This window comes from Rhinoraja longicauda, chromosome 7 (assembly GCF_053455715.1).
Source record: "Rhinoraja longicauda isolate Sanriku21f chromosome 7, sRhiLon1.1, whole genome shotgun sequence".
Classification (NCBI taxonomy): Eukaryota; Metazoa; Chordata; class Chondrichthyes; order Rajiformes; family Arhynchobatidae; genus Rhinoraja; species Rhinoraja longicauda.
In genome coordinates, this window is record NC_135959.1 from 36,902,924 (window position 1) to 36,927,332 (window position 24,409).

Genomic DNA, 24,409 nt, shown 5'->3' on the forward strand with positions numbered 1-24,409 from the left:
CACAATATACACATGGAGCCTTCATCATCTTCTTGCTCCATTGTGCCTGCTGGTCTTCTGACTGTGGTTCCTGGTATCTCAAGTTTCTGTACTCCTGGTTTCAGGTACCAGCGGATGTTTTCTGATTGCAGATTATGCAGCCTGCAGCAATGATTGCTTTGTCGATCAGCCATGATCACAATGAATCGCGGTGCTGGCTCGAAGGGTAAAATGGACTCCTCTTGCACCTATTTTCTATGTTTCTATGTCTCTGTTGGATGTCTACTCCAATGCACATATTGATTTTGAAAAAAAAGTGTGATTTCATCGGCAGGTGACTGATGGCTTTTGCCACCACTATCTTTGTTCTTCCATTACTGTCATTGTGCCTTAATTCAGCTGGTGTGGTTGGAATATGGATGTGCATAAATTAGAGAATAGATAGAACTTTATCTCCTAGACCATGGGTGCTGCTGGAAAACATGTAATTGATCATCAATAATTTCTTCTCATGATTTGTGACCACCTTCACAATGTGTGTGTGGAAACACATTATTTTGAGAAGAAGATCTGGATTACTAATAGTAATGTGTGAGTATATGAAGGCAGTCAATGAATGACTCCACACGTTGTAAACCAGTAAAGCCAGCTGCCAAATCCCAATGACTGACATGACACCCATTTTCCATTCCCGAGTATGTGAAATAATCTTGTTCACATTACCTTAGTTGGCATCCCTAATGTAATGGTGGGAAACAAACAGACACCTGCAATAGCTAATGAACAGAACCTATGGTGAACAAGTTGGGGATCAATTTAACATTGACCTTAATTGAGAGTCAAGTCCAGGAACAAGGATATGACTAAAGATCTTCCTGCAGAATGTCTCATAACTCAGCAATGATGGCCTTGAATAATCTGACCCCTTAAATACACAATATGCATTAAAGAAGTTCAGATAGAATGTGAGGTCTCTGGTCCGAAATCCCAAATCTATCTTTTTCCTTTTTAATATTGTTTATGCAGGCTTTGCATATAAAAACAGATGCTAATAGGTTTAATTCCTACGATCATCTTTTAGATGCTGATGGATAATACAGGATTTGCTGGAACATGACTTGTTAGATTGGATATGCATACAATTCAGATCATAATAATTTAAGGATGATATTATTTTGTTCTCAAGAGAAAAGATTTGGAAGTAGTTTTTGATTGGTCTTTGAAACAGCTAATAGTTACAAAACAATAATTAACCAGTGTCATGATATATCAATAACAGCACTAAATACCATTCAAGGAAGAAATTTTGACTCTCTCTCTCCATGCAGAGGTCTTGCTGAGAATATTAGGTTGAATTTGTATCAATTTATTTTGAAAAAAATACAATGAACTCAAGTTATTAGAAAGCAAATTTTCTGAAGGTGTATGGCTCTTGGAAATGATAACTCAATGTCATAAATACTTCCCTGAAATCAAATTTTCCTATTTCCAGTATTGTTTCAATTCACCCGAACCTGCCCATGTTCATTGTGTATACCTAATACATTTGAACACAGAAAGAATTTTGATTTAATAATTGTATTTCTCAACATGTGGGATAGTGATCATTTTTACATGTGGATCATTTCAAATTAATTTCAGTCAATAAAAAGTGACTGGCTTCATTTTTCTGCAGGTATTTCAGTATGAACCTATTGACACTTTCTTTCAGAAGCCAGACTTTTATCTTCTAGCTTCAGATTCTAGAAACAACTGTACAGGTACAGATAATTCTTTAAACTTGTAGAAAGTTCATCAATGGAAGGTTTTTTTTGTTAATTCTGTTAACAAGATTATTAAATCTATTCAAAATCTATTAAATCTCTCAGTAAACAGAGTTGGTTTACAAGTGTTGCAGTTAACTGTGAGTTGAAATGTCATAGCTTCAAGTCCTATGACATTGCTTTAATGGATATTTGTTAATTTGAAGGTGATCAATTCCATCAATCAGAAATGAGCAACAAAAGCTTTACTACTGAAGGAATCAATCTTCATGAACATGAGTCTTCACTGAGCTGTTAATAAGCTGATTATACTTTTTGAGTAATTTGCAGAATGTAGAGCCAAGGAAAAGTATACAACAGCATGAAATGCAGCTGAGTGCAAGCTTTGATTTGTGCTTTGATTTATTTAATCGTATTCACTGAGGAAAACTTGTTTGCAGATCATCATCCATGGCATTCTATTTTTAATACTGCTTAGACTGCCAAATACAACTGACTGTCGAGTACATAGGCAACAACTATGTAAATTATACACATCAAAGAATACAGGGCAGAGGTTCTTCTTAATCTATCTGATGGGGGGAAATGATCACTTAAATCATAATTATCCTATTGGTGACTGCCCTGGTTGGAAACAAGCACATTATTGCAGCTTGTATGTGCTATTCGAATCACTGAGATCATGGGTCAGATGTTTTCACCCACAAGCAATCCACTGACATGACCTTTGTCCGATGAAGGAAGGGAGATTTGAATATCAAAATGTCAGTGTGGAATAAAAATGGTGTGATAAATCTGATTAAACATGTTGCAGGAAAATGTCACTTAAAATCGCTGAAGTATGTATAAGAAAGACCATTTACTGATTTATCAAAAATAACGTGGAAGAAGGTGGATCACAACTCAAACCCAGTCTTATCAAAGTGAAGAACTCCAGGATGGTTGAAGATTATTTGAACACCTCCCTACTTGTTCGGTCACAAACATGAAAAAAATGTGAAGTGACAATCTATGGTTGGCTATATATTTTGGAACATTATTAACAATCTTGTCAAACAGCTAAGCAGAAAACAAAGTTTCAACTCTGCTTCATGTACTCTGATCTTATCATTTGCCTGAAGTGATACAACTAGACTCACTGTGAGAGATCTTCACCCATCTGCATCTACCTGAGCTACACAGGGGAGGACTGAACAATCTGAACTTCCATATCTAGAAGACTGTAGCAAACCAAAGCATTGCCTTATTGGAGGGTACATTACAGGCCTCCTACACTGCTAAGGCCTCATACCTAGAATGCCTTGACAATCAATGAAGAAGGGTAGGCCAGGGGTGGAACCTTGCCTCCTGCCAAACCTGTCAATATTTTAAAAAATCTCCTAATTTACAAATATTTAAAAGTAAAAGTAAAATCAATAAAAACTTGTTTAAACAGACATTATAATAAAACTAGTAGATTATAATGAACTTTTTACTTTCTTCTTGAACTCAAGATACAGAAACTCCATCCAAATTAATTTAATCTTGCTTCTGGTCTGATTGTAAACTAATCTAAGATGTCCCTATAATAATGCTGGGAAACTCCAGCCTGATTAGGCTCCATTGTTTGATTCCACGTGAAGGAGCGGAGTGACAGATGAGCTGGCCCCTGAGACACAGCATGTCTGACACTTTCAGTAGGTCCATGTAACTCTGGGATTTGTCATCTGGGAGTGCTTGTATGTCACAGGTTTCCTTCGGAATCACCAGCCAGGGTCAGCGCAATTTGTCTCTTAGTTTTGTTTTGCCTCATGGATGGAATAATAATCATTATTTTTCTTCCATCGCAAATGAAACCGAACAGTTTGATTTCAGTAACACTGACAAGATAGGCATAGAATACAAAACCATTGTCAAATGTAATATTCATCTAGCAACATTTCTCAAGTAATTCAGAACAAAATAATAAAATATTCAAACATTACAACAGAGCAGAAATAGGTGCCCATCTAAGATTGGGGTTAGGCCACAATGTCAAAACAATGTATTGAATCAGATATATCTCACACCTGTCATGCTGTCACTAGGTTAAAATGAAATGAAAGATTCCAATCTTACCACTATCAAACTGAAGTTTCACAGAACTGAAGTTTGACAGTCCCCCCAAAAATGCTTCTGCAATTTTAAAATGCTGCACGTTTTAGCAAAAACAATTGCTTTTGTTGTATTATTAAAGTTGGCTTAATATTTGAATTTTGTCAATTACAATTCAGAAGTAAAGCTTAATTTTATTTTGAAAATATGTGCCAGTGTTTTGAAATTGTGGCAGATATAGTAGATTTGTTGCCACCAGAATACGGGTACTCATTGTTTAGGGACTGGAACTATTCTTAGAAATGTAAAATGCCAGCTGCAGTGGAAATTCACATGATTGAGATGAAGCACTAGTTCGACTGAGGGTATGGTGGTACACAGAAAACATCCACCAAACACACCCAAAAGAGAAATTATTATAGTCAAACCAGCATGTCCTTTTGGAGCTCAGTGTCTCAGCTGATCGCTCTTCCCTTCACATAGATGACTCTCAGCAGTAGGGAGAACATCTCCCCTCTCACAATTTAAGGAGTCTTTTGATCAGTTAGCTAAGGATTGATTTCTCCCGAAACCAAATGTGTTTCTGCTTTCCAAATTGTCGTTGTCTGTGAGGATTGATGTGACAGGTTCTCAAAGTGCATTTTGCTGATATGGAAGTTCAGCACGCATCAGTTCCTCCAGGCATATCAGAGTTTTCTTTGGAATTTAAACGTTTTGCGACTAATGAACAAAACATAAATTTATCAACCGGGTCTAATTACGGGTATAACCCCAAAAATAGGAAAGACAACATTGTCAGTGCCTATCAAAATAACCATACTAACCATAACAAAATAACCATGCTAACCATAACAAAATAACCATGCTAACCATAACAAAATAACCATACTAACCATAACAAAATAACCATACTAACCATAACAAAATAACCATATTAACCATCACAAAATAACCATACTAACCATCACAAAATAACCATACTAACCATAACAAAATAACCATACTAACCATAACAAAATAACCATACTAACCATAACAAAATAACCATACTAACCATAACAAAATAACCATACTAACCATAACAAAATAACCATACTAACCATAACAAAATAACCATACTAACCATAACAAAATAACCATACTAACCATAACAAAATTACCATACTAACCATAACAAAATAACCATACTAACCATAACAAAATAACCATACTAACCATAACAAAATAACCATACTAACCATAACAAAATAACCATACTAACCATAACAAAATAACCATACTAACCATAACAAAATAACCATACTAACCATAACAAAATAACCATACTAACCATAACAAAATAACCATACTAACCATAGCAAAATAACCATAACTTTTTATGTGTCACACTTTTCTCTAGGTGAGACTGAAGAAATTTGCAAAGGTTTGGCTGCTTACTTTCTCTGTTGTATAAGGAAGGAAACTGAGGGTCTTATTTCCAAAGAGATAACTGCATTTTACGCTCTTCAGTTGAAGACCAGCAGGCAAAAAGCACACAGCTTCACTAGTAGTACAAGTGCAGGTGATACATTTCAACTCTACAATCTGCTGGAAGTGATGGGGAAATTCATTCCCTCGATGTCAGCTGATGTGGAACTATGGATGGTACATAATTCAATAAAATATTTGATACCCAGGCAATAGGCATGCTCTCTTCACTCTGCTCTGTGGCTATTCACTGTAACATCTGTGACATGAGCTAACTGGTCACTTCAGGGCTATGAAAGTTGTCTGACAGTACCATAAAATGCAACTCATGGATATGAGTAGAGCAGGCATACATTGGAAGCTGTGGAATAAAATGTGACAGAGGTGACCAATATCAAGCAGAAATATTACTTTAGTTGCCCAGACCAAATAGAAGTGCTCTTCAATATCTGTGCTGTGTGGGATAACGGTTCAGTGTCACCTGCTACATGTTCTGCACCCTCATCATTGTGAGAACTCTATTCCTGTCACCAGCAGTTCAGCAGTGACAGGTTTATCACTTCAATATTTTGCAGATACCCACTTGGCATGCTGAGTAGTGGAAGAGTAAGAGAATAAGGAAGATGGCAATCTATGGTTACGTTCTCAGCCCTTGATATCTATTTGCAACTTATCCAGGTGTATTACCATTGACAGTAAACTTAATCCCCATTCACCAATGGTCACACAACATCCTTTCCCTTGTCCTCTTGGGAATAATTGGGTGTCGTCTCACCAGGTAACTATATAATCGCAAAATAAAAGATAAAAAGTGCTGGAATAGCTCAGCAGGTCAGACAGCATCTCTGAAGAACATGGATAGATGATGTTTCATCTGGGCCCTTCTTCAGACTGATCCTACAGAGTTGCTTCAGCACTTTGTGTCTTTTTTGTTTGTAAACCAGCAACTGTAATTCCTTGTATCTACTAGAAAATTGTGCTATTGTCATAGAGCACAGAAACAGGCCCTTCTGCCCAACTCATCCATGCCAACCAAGATGCCTCATCTAATCTAGTCCCATTTGCCCACATTTGGTCCACATCCCTCTGAAACTTTCCTATCCATGTACCTAAGGGTCTAAAGTGTGCCAGGTTTGTTTTTTTTCCAGTGAAGGCCAATAGTTTGTTTACCTCCCTAATTGTTTACACTTTAGGTTACAGTAACTGATGTACAAAAACACTCAAGTCCCTCTGAACACCATTGCCTTTCAATAGCCTAAAGTGGTTAATAGCTGTGTTGTACATCACATTCCATCTGCCATATCCCTTCCAAACTATCTCTTGTATTGTCAGAAAATTAATATCCTCATCTAAACTGACAAAAGTTGGGGACAGTTGGGACTCAGCGCCAATCCTCATGGCACTACACAAGTTATAGCCTTCCAACCCTGAATCCATGCTAGTCAATTAAATATTCTTCATTTCTATCCATTCACTCCATCTTTACGGTGTATAGCATTAGGAAAACTGGTAGTATCGTGAAGGATGTCAACCACCCGGGTCATTAAGCTTAGATGTCAGACCTAAGAATAGTTGCATCCTCACTGCTATCTGATTCCTGAACTAATCACCTCTTTCACACTCCCTTCCCAAAGGTTCTGCCACATACTATTGCACTTAACCCTACCTCTTTCAGTTTTCCTATTATTGTACTTTTGTTTGGACTACTTTGGACAGCACTACAAGCTTGCACCATTCTGAAGAAGGGTCTCGACCCGAAACGTCACCCATTCCTTCTCTCCTGAGATGCTGCCTGACCTGCTGAATTACTCCAGCATTTTGTGAATAAATACCTTTGATGCTATTTTACACTCGTCATTATAGTAATAATGAGCCCCCGCGTAATGAATGGAATTCAAACTGCTCCAGATTAAATTATCTTTCAATAGCAATGAGCTGAAAATAACTGCTGTATGATTCAATTCTTGAACATCAAAGCTTCTTCCCCAAAAACATTTGTATTGCAATTTAAAAGCCAAATACCATTGATATCATAAAGGTGAAAACTCATTTAATAAATCAAAAATTTCTCAAATATATGTAGTGTCTATGCAGAAGGAAAATTAGTTCATATTTCAGGTTAATAAGATTTTATCTAAACTGAAAAATAATTGTGTATCAACATGCTTTAATAAAGCACAGACGCAGGATTAGAGGACAGTGGTAGAAAGTCTGTGGTTGGATGGTAGACAGGAGAGATTAAATAACAAGAGAGATGATGGAGCACCCCAAAAGGAATTGGTAACAGGACCAATAACAAAACAATAAAATAGGCCTGGAGAAGTTGAATTGCTTCTGTTAATAATAATGATCATCTTCTGATTGTAAAAGTGGGAGCAGCTTTAATAATCTGAAATTGTTGAAATGGATCTCAAATCTGGAAAGTACTTAAAAGAAGACAGCTGAGTTTCATTGGACCAGCATGGGAGGTTGAGGACAGAGGATTAATAGTGAGACTAGAAGAGAGAATTAAAAGGCACATGATCCAATTTTCAAGGTCACATTTGAAGGTTGAATGCATGTATTCACAAGGCAATCAGTAAATCTTGTCTCCTTGGGGTAGAGGAACAAATACAGTGTTATTTCCATGAACCCACTCTTTCATCTAATGACAGGCATTGGATGGATCTGTGGGTAGAGGTCTGTGGGGGGGGGGAGGGGATATATTTGAAGTTAGAAGAATGTATCAGTGTGTCCAGGAGGAAATGATGCTTTGCCATTCTGAAAGTAGAATGATGGAGGGACCTGCTAGCTGATAGCATTGCACTGAGGATACAAGAATGATGGAGGGACCTGCTGGCTGATAGCATTGCACTGAGGATACAAGAATGATGGAGGGACCTGCTGGCTGATAGCATTGCACTGAGGATACAAGAATGATGGAGGGATGTGCTGGCTGATAGCATTGCACTGAGGACACAAGAATGATGAAGATGGTCCATTGTATGTAAATGTAAAGGTTAATGGTATGGAAGGATAAGATAAATCCTGTCCTGTGGTCTGGGAATGAGTGGAATGATGAGTGCAAGTAATAGCCAAGGGCCTCATTAACCAAAGTGCTGCAGAAAATTTGAGTTGGGAAAGAAGAATCAAAAACATTGGTCTGTCCGGATAAATTGGAAAACTTGATTACTGGAAAGCAGGAGGGAAGAAGAATAACCATGGTGGGTGCAAAGTCCATGAGACTGTATGTCTCTAATGTGTGATTATGCCAGGAATTAAAATAAATGTTTGCTTGGATTGCATATTTTAAAGTGTCCTATTTTGAAAATTCAATGATACTGCTCCTGCTTATGAAAAGTAAATCCTTTGACTCAAAATTTGTTGCCCAAAAGTTAATTACCACCTGCAGAACTTACATAGGATAGTTAACAGATTTCCTTGACCTGCCCATTAGTATTCCAAAAAACTAACATATTATTAACAACTGTTCATTATTTGGTTGTGTAAGGCATCTGGCATTAGGCTCTTTTGATTTATTTTCTAGACTGGCTTTGCTGTGGGATAGCAATCAATATGCATCACTTTCCTATGATTAATAATTCAACATCCACCAAAATAGCCAGACAGTTCTCATCATGAGAGCACCTCTGGCAATGTAATTTATCCCTTCAACTGCACTGAAGTCTCATCCTAGATTTGATGCTCTATGCTTGGAGTTGACCTTAAACGAATGACCTTTAGAGAAAGAGTGATGCAAACTGAGATAAGTGATACCCTGTGGATGGTGGTTTTATTACAATTTGACAGGACCCATTGCTCACCTGTCATTATTTTACCACCATTTTATAGAAAATATTTCAACGTGACATTATTGGGCAGAGGCCATTGTACATTACTTGTATAATAATATGATGACAAATCTATTTAAAAATCTGTAAATTGGCATAATTTTATTGTATGTTCAATATTTACTATTCATTAAGGAAGCGTGCAGGTACAACAGGCAGTGAAGAAAGCTAATGGTATGTTGGCCTTCATAACGAGAGGATTTGAGTACAGGAGCAAAAAAGTCCTTCTGCGGTTGTATCGGGCCCTGGTGAGACCACATCTGTATTGTCTGCAGTTTTGGTCTCCTACTTTGAGGAAGAACATCCTTGCTATTGAGGCAGTGCAGCGTAGGTTCATGAGGTTAATCCCTGGGATGGAGGGATTGTCATATGAGGAAAGATTGGAAAGACTAAGCTTGTATTCACTGGAGTTTAGAAAGATGAGAGGGGATCTTATAGAGACATATAAAATTATAAAAGGACAAGACAAGCTAGGTGCATGAAAAATGTTCCCAATGTTGGGGGAGTCCAGAACCAAGGGACACAGTCTAAGAATAAAGGGGAGGCCATTTAAAACTGAGGTGAGAAGAAACTTTCACCCAGAGAGTTGTGAATATGTGGAATTCTCTGCCACAGAAGGTAGTGGAGGCCAATTCACTGGATGAATTTAAAAGAGAGTTAGATAGAGCTCTAGGGGCTAGTGGAATCAAGGAATATTGGGAGAAGGCAGCCATAGGTTACTGATTGTAGATGATCAGCAATGATCACAATGAATGGCGGTGCTGGCTCGAAGGGCCAAATGGCCTCCTCCTGCACCTATTTTCTATGTTTCTATGTTTAAATAGCATTCTTGTCATGAGAGGCAAGTGTGGTGAATTGGGGATTTAAAACAAGTTAGACTAGTATCTGTTTTAGCAAAGTACAGTTACGAGAAGTTCATTTGGTATTTCATTTGGTATTTCTAATGTATTGTGCAATAGACACTGCATATCATGCTCAATGTTTGGAGTTTAAAGGGTTGGTTCATATTAGATCCAGTCTGCCATCTTTGGACACCCTCCTACACTTTAACTACATTTAATTTTGTGACCCATGGGTCCAATTGTTCTCAATCATCCCAAGCTGCCACTAGGACCTATCCACTGAACGGCCAGATGACCTGGTGACGTCTTACCAGAGATGTAAATAGCTTAAAATCTCCTTGTTGATGAGTGAGGTTTAAAACTGTTCAAATGTAGATCAAGGATAATATCTCAAACAATAATTTTGAATTTACTAGATATGGATCTTGCTGGCAAGACTAATATTGTTGACCATCTTCACCTGCCCCTGATTTGAAGTCTTAGTAGGTTGCATCAGAGGATACCAAAATGTTATTTCTGGTGTTACAGATAGAGCAAGAATGGTCTTCCCTGAGATATTTATGAATATCTGAAAGAGTGTTGCAATAATCCTTTCATTTCATGGTCACCATGACTGACACAAGCACATTTTCACAGATTTATTCGATTCCTTAAATTTAAATTCCCCATCAGGCCTGGTGAGATTCAATTTGATCTTTGGATCAAAAGTCCAGGCCTCGAGACACTCCACAAGTAGTTTAATCAGTAGTCAGAAAGCATGATATTTTGAAGCAACATAATTGCTTTTAGTTAATGACCTGCATTTCTAATACTCTCTTTGAAAATAACAGCCTTCCCATAACAAAGTACAAAATAAACTTATTTTACGTGAGATGAATAAGAACATAAGAGTTGTGTGCCCATTTCAGTAAGATAAGCATTACAATTGGGATTTTAAAATACTGACATTTTTCAAATTTTCTGCAACTATTCCCTCCTGTCTTAAATGTTTATTCATTGTATTCTGACCAAAGAGACACTACAGGTATCTAAAGCAAACCAGGTTCGACTTTATTTCTTGCATCTTCAAATACATTGTTCAGATACAGATAGCCAAGTAGAACCATCATAGCAAGTGCAAAGAGAATCCTGGCTTTATTGCATTTTTCAAGTTATATTTACTTTGGAGCCTGGTTAAAGTTATTATTTCTGCACATTATTTTAGAACAAAGATAGACATAAAATGCTGCAGTAACTCAGCGGGGCAGGCAGCATCTCTGAAGAAAAGGACTGGGTGACGTTTTGGGTCAAGACCCTTCTTCAGTCACCCATTCCTTTTCTCCAGAGATGCTGTCTGTTCCGCTGAGTTACTCCAGCATTTTGTGTCTATCTTCAATTTAAACCAGCATTCTCAATTCTTTCCTGCACATTATTTTAGAACATTTTGAAGTTGTGAAATATGCTATATAAATGGATTTTTTTCCTTCTTATTGGTGAAAGCAAATGAAAATTCTAGTCCAGTAGGCTTTAAACAGCTTCTGTCCTTTTATACATTATGTTTCTGAGGCACAATTTTGAAAGTTGAATAATTGTATTAAATTTCCTTGCAACCTTTTAGTTTGACTCTCTTAACATACAATCTGGTTGAGTAGAGGAAAATAACCTGTCATTACATTATTAAACTCATTGGCTGTATCATGGACAGGGACACAATAACAAAGAATAACAATAACAAAGAAGACTGAGGAAATTTGGCATGAACGCCAGCATCCTCACAAACTTCTACAGATGCACAATCGAGAGCCTGCTGACAGGCTGCATTACAGTCTGGTACGGGACCTGTTCTGCCCACAGCCACAAATCACTACAGAGAGTGGTGAAGATGGCACAGCACATCACTGGCAACTGTCTCCTGGCCATTCAGGACATTTTCTACCGGCGGTGCCTGCGGAAGGCACGCAGCATCATCAAGGACCACAGCCACCCAGCACGCAGGCTGTTCTCCTTGTTACCATCAGGCAGACGATACAGGAGTATGGCTGCAAGTACCACAAGACTTAAGAACAGTTTCTACCATCAGGCCATCAGGCTTATGAACTCATAAACACATTTCAAATCATATATGTTGATTATTTTTAATATTATCTTTTTACCTATTTTTAATATTGTCTTTTTACCTTACTAATGTCATTTTTTATCTTGGAATATTACTGCTGAGGTGACCCGTTGTCTTGTCAAATACATTTCATTGTACCGTTGACCCTGTGCCAACTTACATATGACAAATAAAATTTATTATTATAAATTTATTATTATTATAAGAAAACTGGCTGTTGTCCTGATTTTGGGATGATTGGGATTAGGTAATGCTAATTCCAGTAAGGATCATCAAAAAATAGTTGAACTCTTTCTTGAGGGAAATAGTTGTTGACTGCCTCTCGTGTGGTGTGGTTATTATTTACCACTTCTCAGCCTGAGGCAGCATGTTGCACAAAAACTGCTTCATTCTCTAACAAGTCACAAGAGAAAATGGAGTATGTGTAATGTTCAGTGAGCATCGCCTCTTCGGACTTTATAATGCAATAAACGTCATTAAAGACAGTGGAGATTATGCTATATTATGCAAGAACTGCAGGGGATGAGTTAAAAAGCTTCCAACAACTTTTGCAATTTTTCTTTGTACCAGTGGGGAGATTTCCATTTGATTTTTATTGACTTCAGTTTTACTTCCAACAAGTCAGTGTTGTGTCAGGCTAGTGTGCCTTGATTATCTCAGGCACTTGTGCTGAGATGATCAAGACTTAGACCAAATAAAACCCTTGCATAATAAAAGGGTAGATCTCCAAAACAAGACTCCCTTGGATTTTGAACAGTGTGCCGAATAAGATGAGGCAAAAAATAGGAAAGTTTAGGATTCATACTGATAACACAACAAACAAAGTTTTCAGTACACAGAAAGTTCAGGGTTGGAACTAAAATGGAAATTCGGAAAGTTAAAAAGGTGCATTCAAAATCAATTAAGTCCTTATTTAAATCAATAAAATTCCTATGCTGTTGAACAATGTATAAAAGGAATGAAGATTATAAAATATGACCTATTAGAGATTAAAAAGATAAGCTGAATGTAGAGATGGAAGACGAGGTATGGTTGTTAACAATTACTTTGTATCAATTCTGCAAGAGTGAGAATTTATATACCTTAACATTGAGGATAAAGTTTAAAGTATTGGATTGATAAACAAACATAAAAAACTATTAAACAATTTAGCACCATTACACTGCGCCACAGTGGAGCAGCATTAGAGTTGCTGCTTTAGAGCACCAGAGACCCAGGTTTGATCCTGACAAGTTCTATCTGTACAGAGTTTATACATTCTCCTTGTGACTGTGTGGGTTTTCTCTGGGTGCTCTGGTTTCCTCCCACACTCCAAAGATGTGCGGGTTTGTAGGTTAATTGGATTTGGTAAGTTGTAAAACTGTCCTTAGTGTGTAGGATAGTGTTAGTGTATGGACTAACTTGCGGACTCAGTAGGCCGAAGGGCCTGGTTCTGCGGTATATCTCTAAAATCTAAAGCCTAATCCCAAGTGCATGAATAGCCCACCACAGGTAAAACGTGTTCCAAGCTCATAAAACAAGCTAGAGAGGAACTGCTGGAGTGTTTGGTGATTTGAAGGATTTCCTTTAAAACGTCTTTGGATGCAGATACGGTGCTGGAGGAGTGAAAGATGGCTAACATGGCACCAGTGTTTAAAAAGGGAAAATAAATAGAGCAAATAATTACAGACCAATCAGCGTAGCCACAGTGATGGGCACATTCTTGGGAAAATTCTGTGACAGTATATATCATCATTTAGAAAAACGTAGTTTAATCAAGGACTGTCAATTTGGATATGTTGATGAAGGGTTGTGCCTGACAAACAACTGAGTATTTAAGAAGATAAAATGGAAGGCTTTATACTTTATGCAGCCCTGACTTGGACAGGTTGTGTGAGTGGGCGGATGCATGGCAGATGCAGTTTAATGTGAATAAGTGTGAGGTTATCCACTTTGGTGGTAAGAATAAGAAGGCAGATTATTATCTGAATGGTATCAAGTTAGGAAAAAGGAACGTACAACGAGATCTGGGTGTCCTAGTGTATCAGTCACTGAAAGGAAGCGTGCAGGTACAGCAGGCAGTGAAGAAAGCCAATGGAATGTTGGCCTTCATAACAAGAGGAGTTGAGTATAAGAGCAAAGAGGTCCTTCTGCAGTTGCATAGGGCCCTAGTGAGACCGCACCTGGAGTACTGTGTGCAGTTTTGGTCTCCAAATTTGAGGAAGGATATTCTTGCTATTGAGGGCGTGCAGCGTAGGTTTACTAGTTTAATTCCTGGAATGGCGGGACTGTCATATGTTGAAAGACTGGAGCGGCTAGGCTTGTATACACTGGAATTTAGAAGGATGAGAGGGGATCTTATCGAACCATATAAGATTATTAAGGGGTTGGACACATTAGAGGCAGGAAACATGTTCCCAATGTTGGGGGTCTAGAACCAGGGGCCACAGTTTAAAAATAAGGGGTAGGCCATTAGGAACGGAGATGAGGAAAAACTTTTTCAGTCAGAGAGTTGTAAATCTGTGGAATTTACTGCCTCAGAAGCCAGTGGAGGCCAATTCTCTGAATGCATTCAAGAGAGAGCTATATAGAGCTCTTAAGGATAGCAGAGTCAGGGGATATGGGGGGAAGGCAGGAACGGGGTACTGAATGAGAATGATCAGCCATGATCACATTGAATGGTGGTGCTGGCTCAAAGGGCCGAATGGCCTACTCCTGCACCTATTGTCTATTGTCTATTGTCATGGATTTTAGTGAGTAGTTTAATATCGTAAACTTAGTAGAAAAATGATAGCCATCTGGGTACAAGGGAACGTGTCAGCGTGTTTTCAAATTTGGTGCAGTGGCAGAAAGCAAAGGATAACAATCAATGGGAATTGTGGTGTAAAGAGTGCTGTATGCAATAGCATTTTGCAAATCTCAGTGCTCTTGCTTCTGAAAGTGCATATCAATGATTTGGATGTAAGCATAGGTGTCATAATTAAGAAGTTTGTAACTGATGGTAAAGTTGGTATTATGGTCAATAGAGTAGAAGGAGGTTGTTCATTGCAGGAAAATATCAATGAATTGCGGAAGCAAGCAAGGGTGGTAAATGGAATTTAATCTGGAGAAGTGTGAAGTAATGCATTTCAGAAAGGTATGACAAGCAAATGCTGGGATCTTGAGCAATAAACAATTTGCTAGAGCATCTCAGTGGATTGAGTAGCATTAATGGGGAGAAAGCAATTGTCAATGTTTCAGGTCAAAACACTATGTTATGGATGAGATTTTGCAGTGTTGATGAAATTCATTAGCATATTTTGCCTGGGTTAGAGCATTTCAGTTATGTAGAGAGATTGGAAAGACTGGGTTTGTTTTCGTTACCACAAAGCAATCTGAGGGAAGAGGTAAAGGAGGTACACAAAATTATGAGAGGGTTAGATGGGATAGTTAGTAAGAATCTTTTTCCCATGGTGTTGTTTGCTTGGATCTAGACATCAGAGGTATTAAGTGAGAGATAGAAGGTTTAGAAGGAATCTGAGGGGAAACTGGATCACAGACAGAGTAGCTAAAATCTGGAACGATATGCCTGAAGAGGTTGTGGAGGTAGCTACTTTCACAACATTTAAGAAGTAACTAGATAAGCAGTTAAATCATCATGACAGAGAAGGCTGTGGACCAAATGTGGGAAAATGGAACTAGTGTGGCTTAGTAAAAATGTCAGCATTGACTGATGGGCCAAGTGTCGTGTTTCTATGCTGTACAACTCTTTGTCTTTATGACTCCATGAATACTTCTTTATACTTAACATTAGTAGCCGACAATTGTTACATTCTTTCAGTTCATTACTCGTTGTCTTGCTATTTTATCACTTCTAATCATGTGGATGCTGTTGCTTTTTCCAACCTAGTCTAATATTGTCACCATTTGACAACTTCACCCCTGCAGTTGACAGAACTGGTGATGTGTCAACCAACTGGTGATCTATCAATCTGTCAACCAGTGTGCAGTTGGAGATCTCCACACTTCAGCTGACGGTCTTGGCAATCTCACTTTCACCCCAGCATTCATTCCAAATCTTATCGAAGACCCACAACCCACATCTGCAAATGCTGCCAGTCTGTTCCTAATCCAACTACTGATTATCTTCATGTCACAGCTCAAGTATGTTATATATTGTGGCATGCCAAACATATTGGTGTATGCAGTATACCTTAATCTTTGATGCCATGTGGGTGTAGTGCTTTATTACAGGGAGGTAAGTTGCTGTGAGCTGCTTCAATATTTCTATGTTATTAGACCTTCTTTCTGCCGATTGCAGAATGACATAGAAGAGGTCTGAAACATTTCTGAATTTGGAACAGAGTGAATTCAAATGTTTTATTTTAATCAAACATAATTTATTCCGGTAGACACCAGAGTCATCCAATATTCGTTTAAAAAAAATCAAGAACTTTAACTGTGTGACAGTGGTGCGAAAATAAAGTTTATTTGCATGTTGCATGTGATGAAACAAGTGTGTATTAAATTAAAGATACATGCCAAAATAGCCTAGGGATTGAGCGTATGTATGTAGGTAATGGAGAGAAGAGAGAGGGGAGTGGTGGTATTGAAATTATTTTAATACAAGTCACAATCTGGAATCAGCAGCCTAGAAGTATGGTGGAGGCACATTCATTCACGATTTTCAAATAAAAATTGGAAACACCTTTAAAGAAAAGAAAAATGGAAGGCTGTGACAGATGGGAATAATTAAATAATAATTTCTAAGAACAAACACAGGCTAAATCGACCTTTTATGTGCCTATCGTTCAATGATTTTTTAAATTCCAAAATGGCTGCCATTATTTACAGGCAAGCACCTTTGTGAATAAGGAGCTGACTGCTGAAAAACTGTTTACAAGAGAACATTGCATTAACTATTTGCTCATTTCAAATTCCTCACGATAGTTTGTGCAGCTTGTCCAGTGGAAAAAAAACTGCAGAAGGCAGTGCAGAAAAAGAGTGTGCTGTTGACACTGAGAATTGCGTCCCATCTGTTACTTAACTTTACTAATTTGACTGGTCCTAATTGGTACTCAGAACAAATCTCACAATGTCATGGAGGTTATCCTTACTGGGGATGTATAGTTGAGGTGCAGCAGTATGAAACTGTGTCACTACTTAGTCCTCTTGGAATTTAGTGATATGTTTACTGTAAGCCAGAAATCAGTAATCAGTTAAAAACTTGGTTAATAATTTTTTAAGAGCAAACATTAATTTCATAATACTGTCATGGAAAGATCAGCAGCAGATCAGCTGCAGAGCACTAACTGTTCTTATTCAAAGTCAGCAGGGAAGAACACACTTGTATATTTAATAAGTTCACTCACTGATCAAAATGTAGAAACTTTCATTTTGAAAACGCAATGAAAGAGCTTGGTGAGTGCTGAATGTTCTATGCACACAGGTACATGATAAGAAGTAGTTTAAATAGATAACTTAAGAACTCACAGACACCAAGAACAGTAGCAGAGCTTTGCTGTAATTCCCAGTTACCATGTACTGTGCATTTAAATGTTATATATACAAATCCAAGTAATTGGTCAAACTTGTCCTGAGTCATTGTTTTTAAACTTTAATCATTTGTGTGACCATTACTATCTGGCTTCTAATTACATTGTGAACAACATTGTGTGGAGACACAAGAGACTGCAAATGCTGAAATCTAGAGAAAAAGCAAAGTGCTGGAGTACTCAGCAAGCCAGGCAGCATCTGTGGAAGGAACAGGGAGATGATGTGTCACAATATTTCTCAGAGCAACATCTCAGAGAACTGGTTCTTGGTAAAGATTCACGTTAGTTTTTCCCTGCAGAATTTGGACTTCATCTTCTCAATATGAACCAGAGCATAGCTCCATCAATGCACCAAAGAACCTACCATGATGTAATGTCAGTGGGCCAATGTCTCAACTTCCATTTCAGCACAATCTGCTTCCAGCAAACATTAAATTCTCAAGCAGGTTTATATTAGCGCAAGGCAAGTACAGGGCTTCTAGCGTAATGGATCTCCATACGCATTATTCCAAAGGATATTAATTGTCCATTCTCCTTCAGATCAGTATAATTGCTGAGTTGGCTGCCAGGGAACATAACAATGTCTATGGAGGGAGTCTGCTGTCTGCTCTAAAGAAGACAGCATTCTAGCAGTCATCCTCAATTACTCAAATTTAGCAAATCTCTGTGCATTCATATCCCTCAGATGTAGCCAGAGTAAAAGGTTGATTGTATTTTTAGACAATTTTATAATGATTGTTGGATAATTTATGAATAACGTAGGAATGTACTTTGTGATTTTTCAAAAACACAGATTTTCCTGACGCATGTCAAGTCTTCTTGATAGGTTTTATAAAGTGCAATAAACAATAATAGTAATGGAGTCATAGCGTGGAAACAGGCCCTTCCACCAAACTTGCCCACACTGACAAACATGTCACCTCCACCATCTACACTAGCCCCACCTGCCTGCATTTGGCCCATTTCCCTCTAAATCTCTCCTATCCATGTACCTGTCAAATCATTTCTTATACTTTGCAACAGTCCCTGCCTCAACTATGTCCTCTGTCAGCTCGTTCCATGCAGCCACCGCCCTTTGTGTGAAAAAGTTACCCCTCAGAATTCTAGTAAATAGTGCAAAAGACAAAACCAGTACCCCCAAGTCTGTGTAATTCAGAGCTTAGTTGGAGGTTGGTGTGTTTAATAACTTGATGGTTGTTGGGAGGAAGTTGCTCCTGAACCTGGACTTTACAGTTTTCAGGCTCCTATCCCTTCTGCCTGATGAAAGGAGTAAAATTAGAGGGTGGCCATGGAGGTGTGGGTCTCTGATGATGCTGGTTGCCTTTTTGAAGAAGCAACTCCTATAGATCCCTTCGATGGTGAGGAGGTCAGCACCCATGATGGACTGGGCAATGTTCACCACTTTTAGTAATCTTCCTCATTCCTGGGCATTCGAGTTGCCAAACCAGGCCGTGATATAACCAGTTAAAATGCTCTCCACCAAACCCCTGTAGAAGATCAAGAGCGTATTCATCAACATACCCAATCTTCTCAATCTTCTCAATCCTCAATCCGTAATTCATCCAACAACAGCGCAGTGGTAGAGTTGCTGCCTTCCAGCACCAGAGACCTGGGTTCGATCCTAACTACGGATGCTGTCTGCGACAGCACCCGCAATTAGCACCGATACCTGGCGACAAGCCAGCTGTCGCTGAGAAATTTCAAACCGGATGATTTCTCAGATCCACTACTATTTTTGGAAGACTTCTCACGATCATGCCCGCGACACCCCGGCAAACTGTTGGCGACAGCCTAGTCGCCGGCAGTCGCCTTAAAATCGCCTAAGTGGGACAGGCCCTTTACTGATTGTAGATGATCAGCCATGATCACAATGAATGGCGGTGCTGGTTCGAATGGCCAAATGGCCTCCTTCTGCACCTATTTTCTATGTTTCTGTTTTCTATGTATGAGAGGAGATTTGGCTGTGGTTGATTGGAAGAGCGCATTGAAAAGCATGTTGGGAACGATTAGCATTTAATTAAATAATAAATATGATGGAATTAAAATATATTGCTTTTAGGCACAACAACCCATCAATTGATTCACCCATGAATGACAAGGGTAAGTAAAGATGGGGTTAAATCCCATTTAAAGATATTAGAAACATTTGTATGCCTGAGAATTGGTGCAGTTTGAAGCTATACAAAGGAAGGCCTACAAATTGATAAAGAAAAAATATAGATGGTATATGAGATTATAATGGCAAGGAAGATAAAAATAGATTACAGGTGTTTTTGGGGTATGTAGAAAGGAAAAGATTTCCAATGTCAAGCCTGACCCAGTTTCAGAGGAAAGAGAATTTACAATGGGGAATGTGGAAAAAACAGAGATATTACCCGGTGCCTGTATTCATTAAATAAAACACGCCCAAAATATACCACTTGTGCAAAAATCTGCAAGGGTCCATTGAAAGAGAGGAACTGCAGAAACAAAGTATTTATTTTTAAAAAATTACCAGAGCTATTGGAATGCTTTGAAGGCTAATAAATCCCAATGATCTGCATCACAGCTTTGAAGGTTGCTTAACAAATTGTGGATGTTATGATTATTATCTTCCAAAGTTCTATGATTCTGCACTTGTTCCAATGGATTGAATGGTCAAAATTAAAACTCCTTTATTTAATCAAAGAGTTGACCCACCCTTCTTCCTTCTTCTCCCTCCTCCCATCTGGCAGAAAGTACAGAAGCTTAAAAGTGTGCACCACCAGTCCAAGGAACATCTTCTTCCCCTCTGTTTGCAGCCTTTTGAACAATCCATCTGTAAGCTAGGGTACTGTCTGATTCCCCTCTACCCCATATTGCACTTTATCTGTGGAACTGATTCACTACCATGCTGAGAACTATAATTTGCACTCTGTGTCTTCCCTTTTGCTCTATCTGTTGTACTTGAGTTTGTGTTCATATAATGGTATATCTGATTTATTTGGATAGCGTGCAAAACAAAGATTTTCACTGTACCTTGGTACACATTATAACAATAAACCTAAATGAAAGGATGGATAGAGAAAAAAACAGGAAATGCCAACCTGCTGGTCTAAGTCTGGAATCCAACAAGAAGGATGCAATAACAGATGATCTTGGCAAGCATAATAGGATTGAGCAGAGCCAAGATGGATTTAACTAAGCTGCTGGAGCTCTTTGAGGAATTTAGGGATTCACAAGAGAATGCAGGATTCCCTTGTGCCCAATCCCCTAGAAAACAAAAATACAATTTTTGGATACTGTTAGGAAGGGTGAGTCACTGTGCAGGAGAAAGTAGCGACAATAGCCAGATTTGTGGCACTTATATTGGCTGTGAGGCACAGCAGGGCAGGGTGAAGTCAAACTGGGCTAGTGATAGGGGACTAGGTAGCAAGGTCGTTAGACAGGAGATTTTGTGGCTGCAAAAGAGATTTCATGATGTGATGCCTCCCTTGTGCCAGATTTGAGGATATAGCACATTCTTAAGGGGGAGGGGAGCAGCCAGAGGTCGTTGTGCACATTGGCAAAAAAAATACATTGACAGGAAAGGGGATGTGGTCCTTAGGAATGAATTTAGAGAGTTAGGTGCATTATGAGGATGCTGAGATTACAAATCTTTCAATCAGGAAACCTGTTGTAGGATCTTGTGGCAATTTTTAAAAAAAGAGGCAGGGCAGTTGAAGAGCAACCGTTCAATTGTGGGTGAGGGGGTGGGGGGGGGGGGGGGGGGTTCTGGGAGAAGCAGCTGGGTTATTGTCCATATTGACAAATATGACATGGTTTAAAAGATGGATGAGATTCTGTGGAATGAATATAGGAAGTTAGGCAAAAGGTTATAAAGCAGGACTTTGAGGGTGGTAATCTCCAGATTATGGTTTTATATTGAGGGTGGTAGGTACCTAGAATGTGCTGCCAGTGTTAATGGTGGAGGCTGGTATAATATTGATGTTTAAAATTAATGTTAACATTTTTTATTGTCATTCAAAACTATACACCAGACAGTGCATATTTGAACAAAATTCCATTGCATCTGGCTCACAATGTAACACAGAATAATAAAATAGATAAAATAAAATAAATAAGTAAATTGCACATAAAAAAAGAGAAATAACTGCGTTAATGGCGGCGGATAATTGGGAATTCAAGAGTCTGATGGCTCGGGAGAAGAAGCTATTGCAGAACCTAGCTGTTCTGCTCCGTATGCTGCAGTACCTTTTACCAGAGGGCAGCAGGGTGAACAGTCCATGATGGAGATGGGTGGGGTCTTTAATAATGTTGTTGGCCTTGGTCAAGCAGCGTTTGTGTGCAATGTCCTGGATGGAAGGAAGTGAAGTTCCGATGATTTTCTCAGCCCTCCTCACCACTATCTGCACGGACTTCCAGTCTGAGGAATTTGGAGGAATTAAGTCTGAGGAATTAAAAGGCATTTAGATTGGTATGTAGAAATACAGTGACTGAAGGGATGTGCCAGCAGATAAAAGTTTGTCTTGTCATCATGTTCAGTCCAGACATTGTGGGCCAAAGGACCTGTTCCTGTGATTTACTGTTCTATGTTCTATGTTCTATGTTCTATGTTCTATGTTCTATTTGGACAAGAGCCACAAACCCACTCATGCAATGAGGATTACAGGGTTAAAAAGAAGAAGGAAAAGAGATAGTTAACTTCTAGCTTTTTTCCCTCAATGGACCTGCTAGGTTTTTCGAGCATCCTTTTGATTTTGATTATGATTTTTCAATCTGATTATGTAATTATGAAAATAGAGCTCAATGATATAATTCCAAAAATAGTAATATTAATAAATCAATAATACTTTCCTGTTGACTAGGTAATAGGATAATGTGCTGATTATGAAATTGATATTCAAAAGTGCTTAATTCCTCATGATATGTGTTAATCAGTTATGGCTACATTCTAGTTAAAACTTTGGAAAAAGACAACCAAAACCTATGCACGTTGAAAATATAGAATGGCTTTGATTTTTGTCCATGCTCCTGTCCACTTTAGAATTGATTTGGAACAGTAAATAATGTTTAGTGTGTTCTTTGCAGCCACGTGAATAAATCACCAAAACAATATTTAAGCTGAATTATTATCTAAAATAAACACCTGTTTCTTTTAAGACCTGCCAGAAACTTGACTCACTTCATGGAAATTAAATTAGCAGCGCTGTGTTCAATCCTTGCAATCTGTTTCTCTCAAATTCAGCCCGAAGCCCATTCCAGATCATTACTGCTCTTTTATCCAAGAGGCAGGTACAAGATTAAGAAGTCTGTCGGTACTAAGGTAGGGCACCATTTCAGTTACTGCATTAATAACCAGTGACATGGACTAACAATTCAGACATATGAATTCAGTTCTTATTATAGTAACTGTATACTTTAAATTCAGTTAATAATCTGGATTTTGTTTGTAAATTGCATCTAGTCTGTGTGAAACTGAACACAAATCAGTTTGATCACCGTTAGAAGCCCATGTGGCTCACAATTGGCCTTCAGGTGAGGAAATAGGAAATCTGCCATCTTTACCCAATAGAGTTTACATGTGGCCTTGACTCAAACACCGTGGGTGAGCTATTCAGTTCCATCAAAGAGCCACATTAAATTGAAAATAGAAAAGAAACAGATGGATCACCTGGCAGTGCTTTAGACATTGAATCAAAATGATGCAAAGTCACTCGCAGACAAATTACATTTGCAAAATCCATTTTGCAATCATTTAGAGCCTCATTTTTGATCATGGGACATCTGCTAATTGAGCAACATAGTCATCCTGGCCTGGCATAGTCATCCACAAAACATCAATACTTATAGATGCTCCATCGCAAACCCCAGGTGCATCCTGTCTCACTGCCAGGACAGATCCACCACAGGGGGTGGCACAATGGTAGGAGCCTGTATTCTGAATTGACTTCAGGAAAATTCTGAATTGACTTCAGATAATTAAAAAGACTCATGGTATCAGATCAAATGTGGACGCGATAATCTTCTGATTACTGCCTATCGTGCTCTCTCAGCTGATGAGTCAATGCTCCTCCATATTGATTAAATCTTGAAAGAAACAGGCCACATTGAAAAGGGATGGAAAACACTGTGGATGGGGCATTTCAACGTCCATCATACTGGTAAACGTGATTCTACCAAACTAAAGAGGCCAAGTCTGTATCTGCCAGACTATAGGTTAATTGGTAGGTTTGTAGGTTAATTGGTAGGTTTGTAGGTTAATTGGCTGGGTAAATGTAAAAATTGTCCCTAGTGGGTGTAGGATAGTGTTAATGTACGGGGATCGCTGGGCGGCGCGGACTTGGTGGGCCGAAAAGGCCTGTTTCCGCGCTGTATATATATGATATGATATGATATGATATGATATAAGTACCATTGCAATTGAGTGAACCAACACAAGGGAACCACTTACTTGACCTCATCCTCATCCATCCACTAATGGCAGATGCAACCAACGATAGTTGCATTGGTAGCAGTGATCACCTCACAGTCCTTGTGGAGACAAACTCTTGAACTTTACCTTCAGCTCATCCTCCATCATGTTTGTGCGGTATAACAATTTTGTTTAAAAGATTTGACTAAGAACAGATTTTACACCTGAAGACATAGTACCCATGAGACACTGTAGACATTGGAAATATATGTCAGTACAATTTGGACAGGGCAGATTATGACTTTATTCTTTGCAGAAGGTTGAGGGGTGATCTTATAATAGTGTTTTCGTAATTGTAAATATATGGAGATATTTGACGTAGATACTATTACAGCATTTAAAAGACTCTAGGATAGGTACATGGATAGAAAGGAATTAGAGGTATACTAGACCAAGTGGACCCGTTGGGCCCAA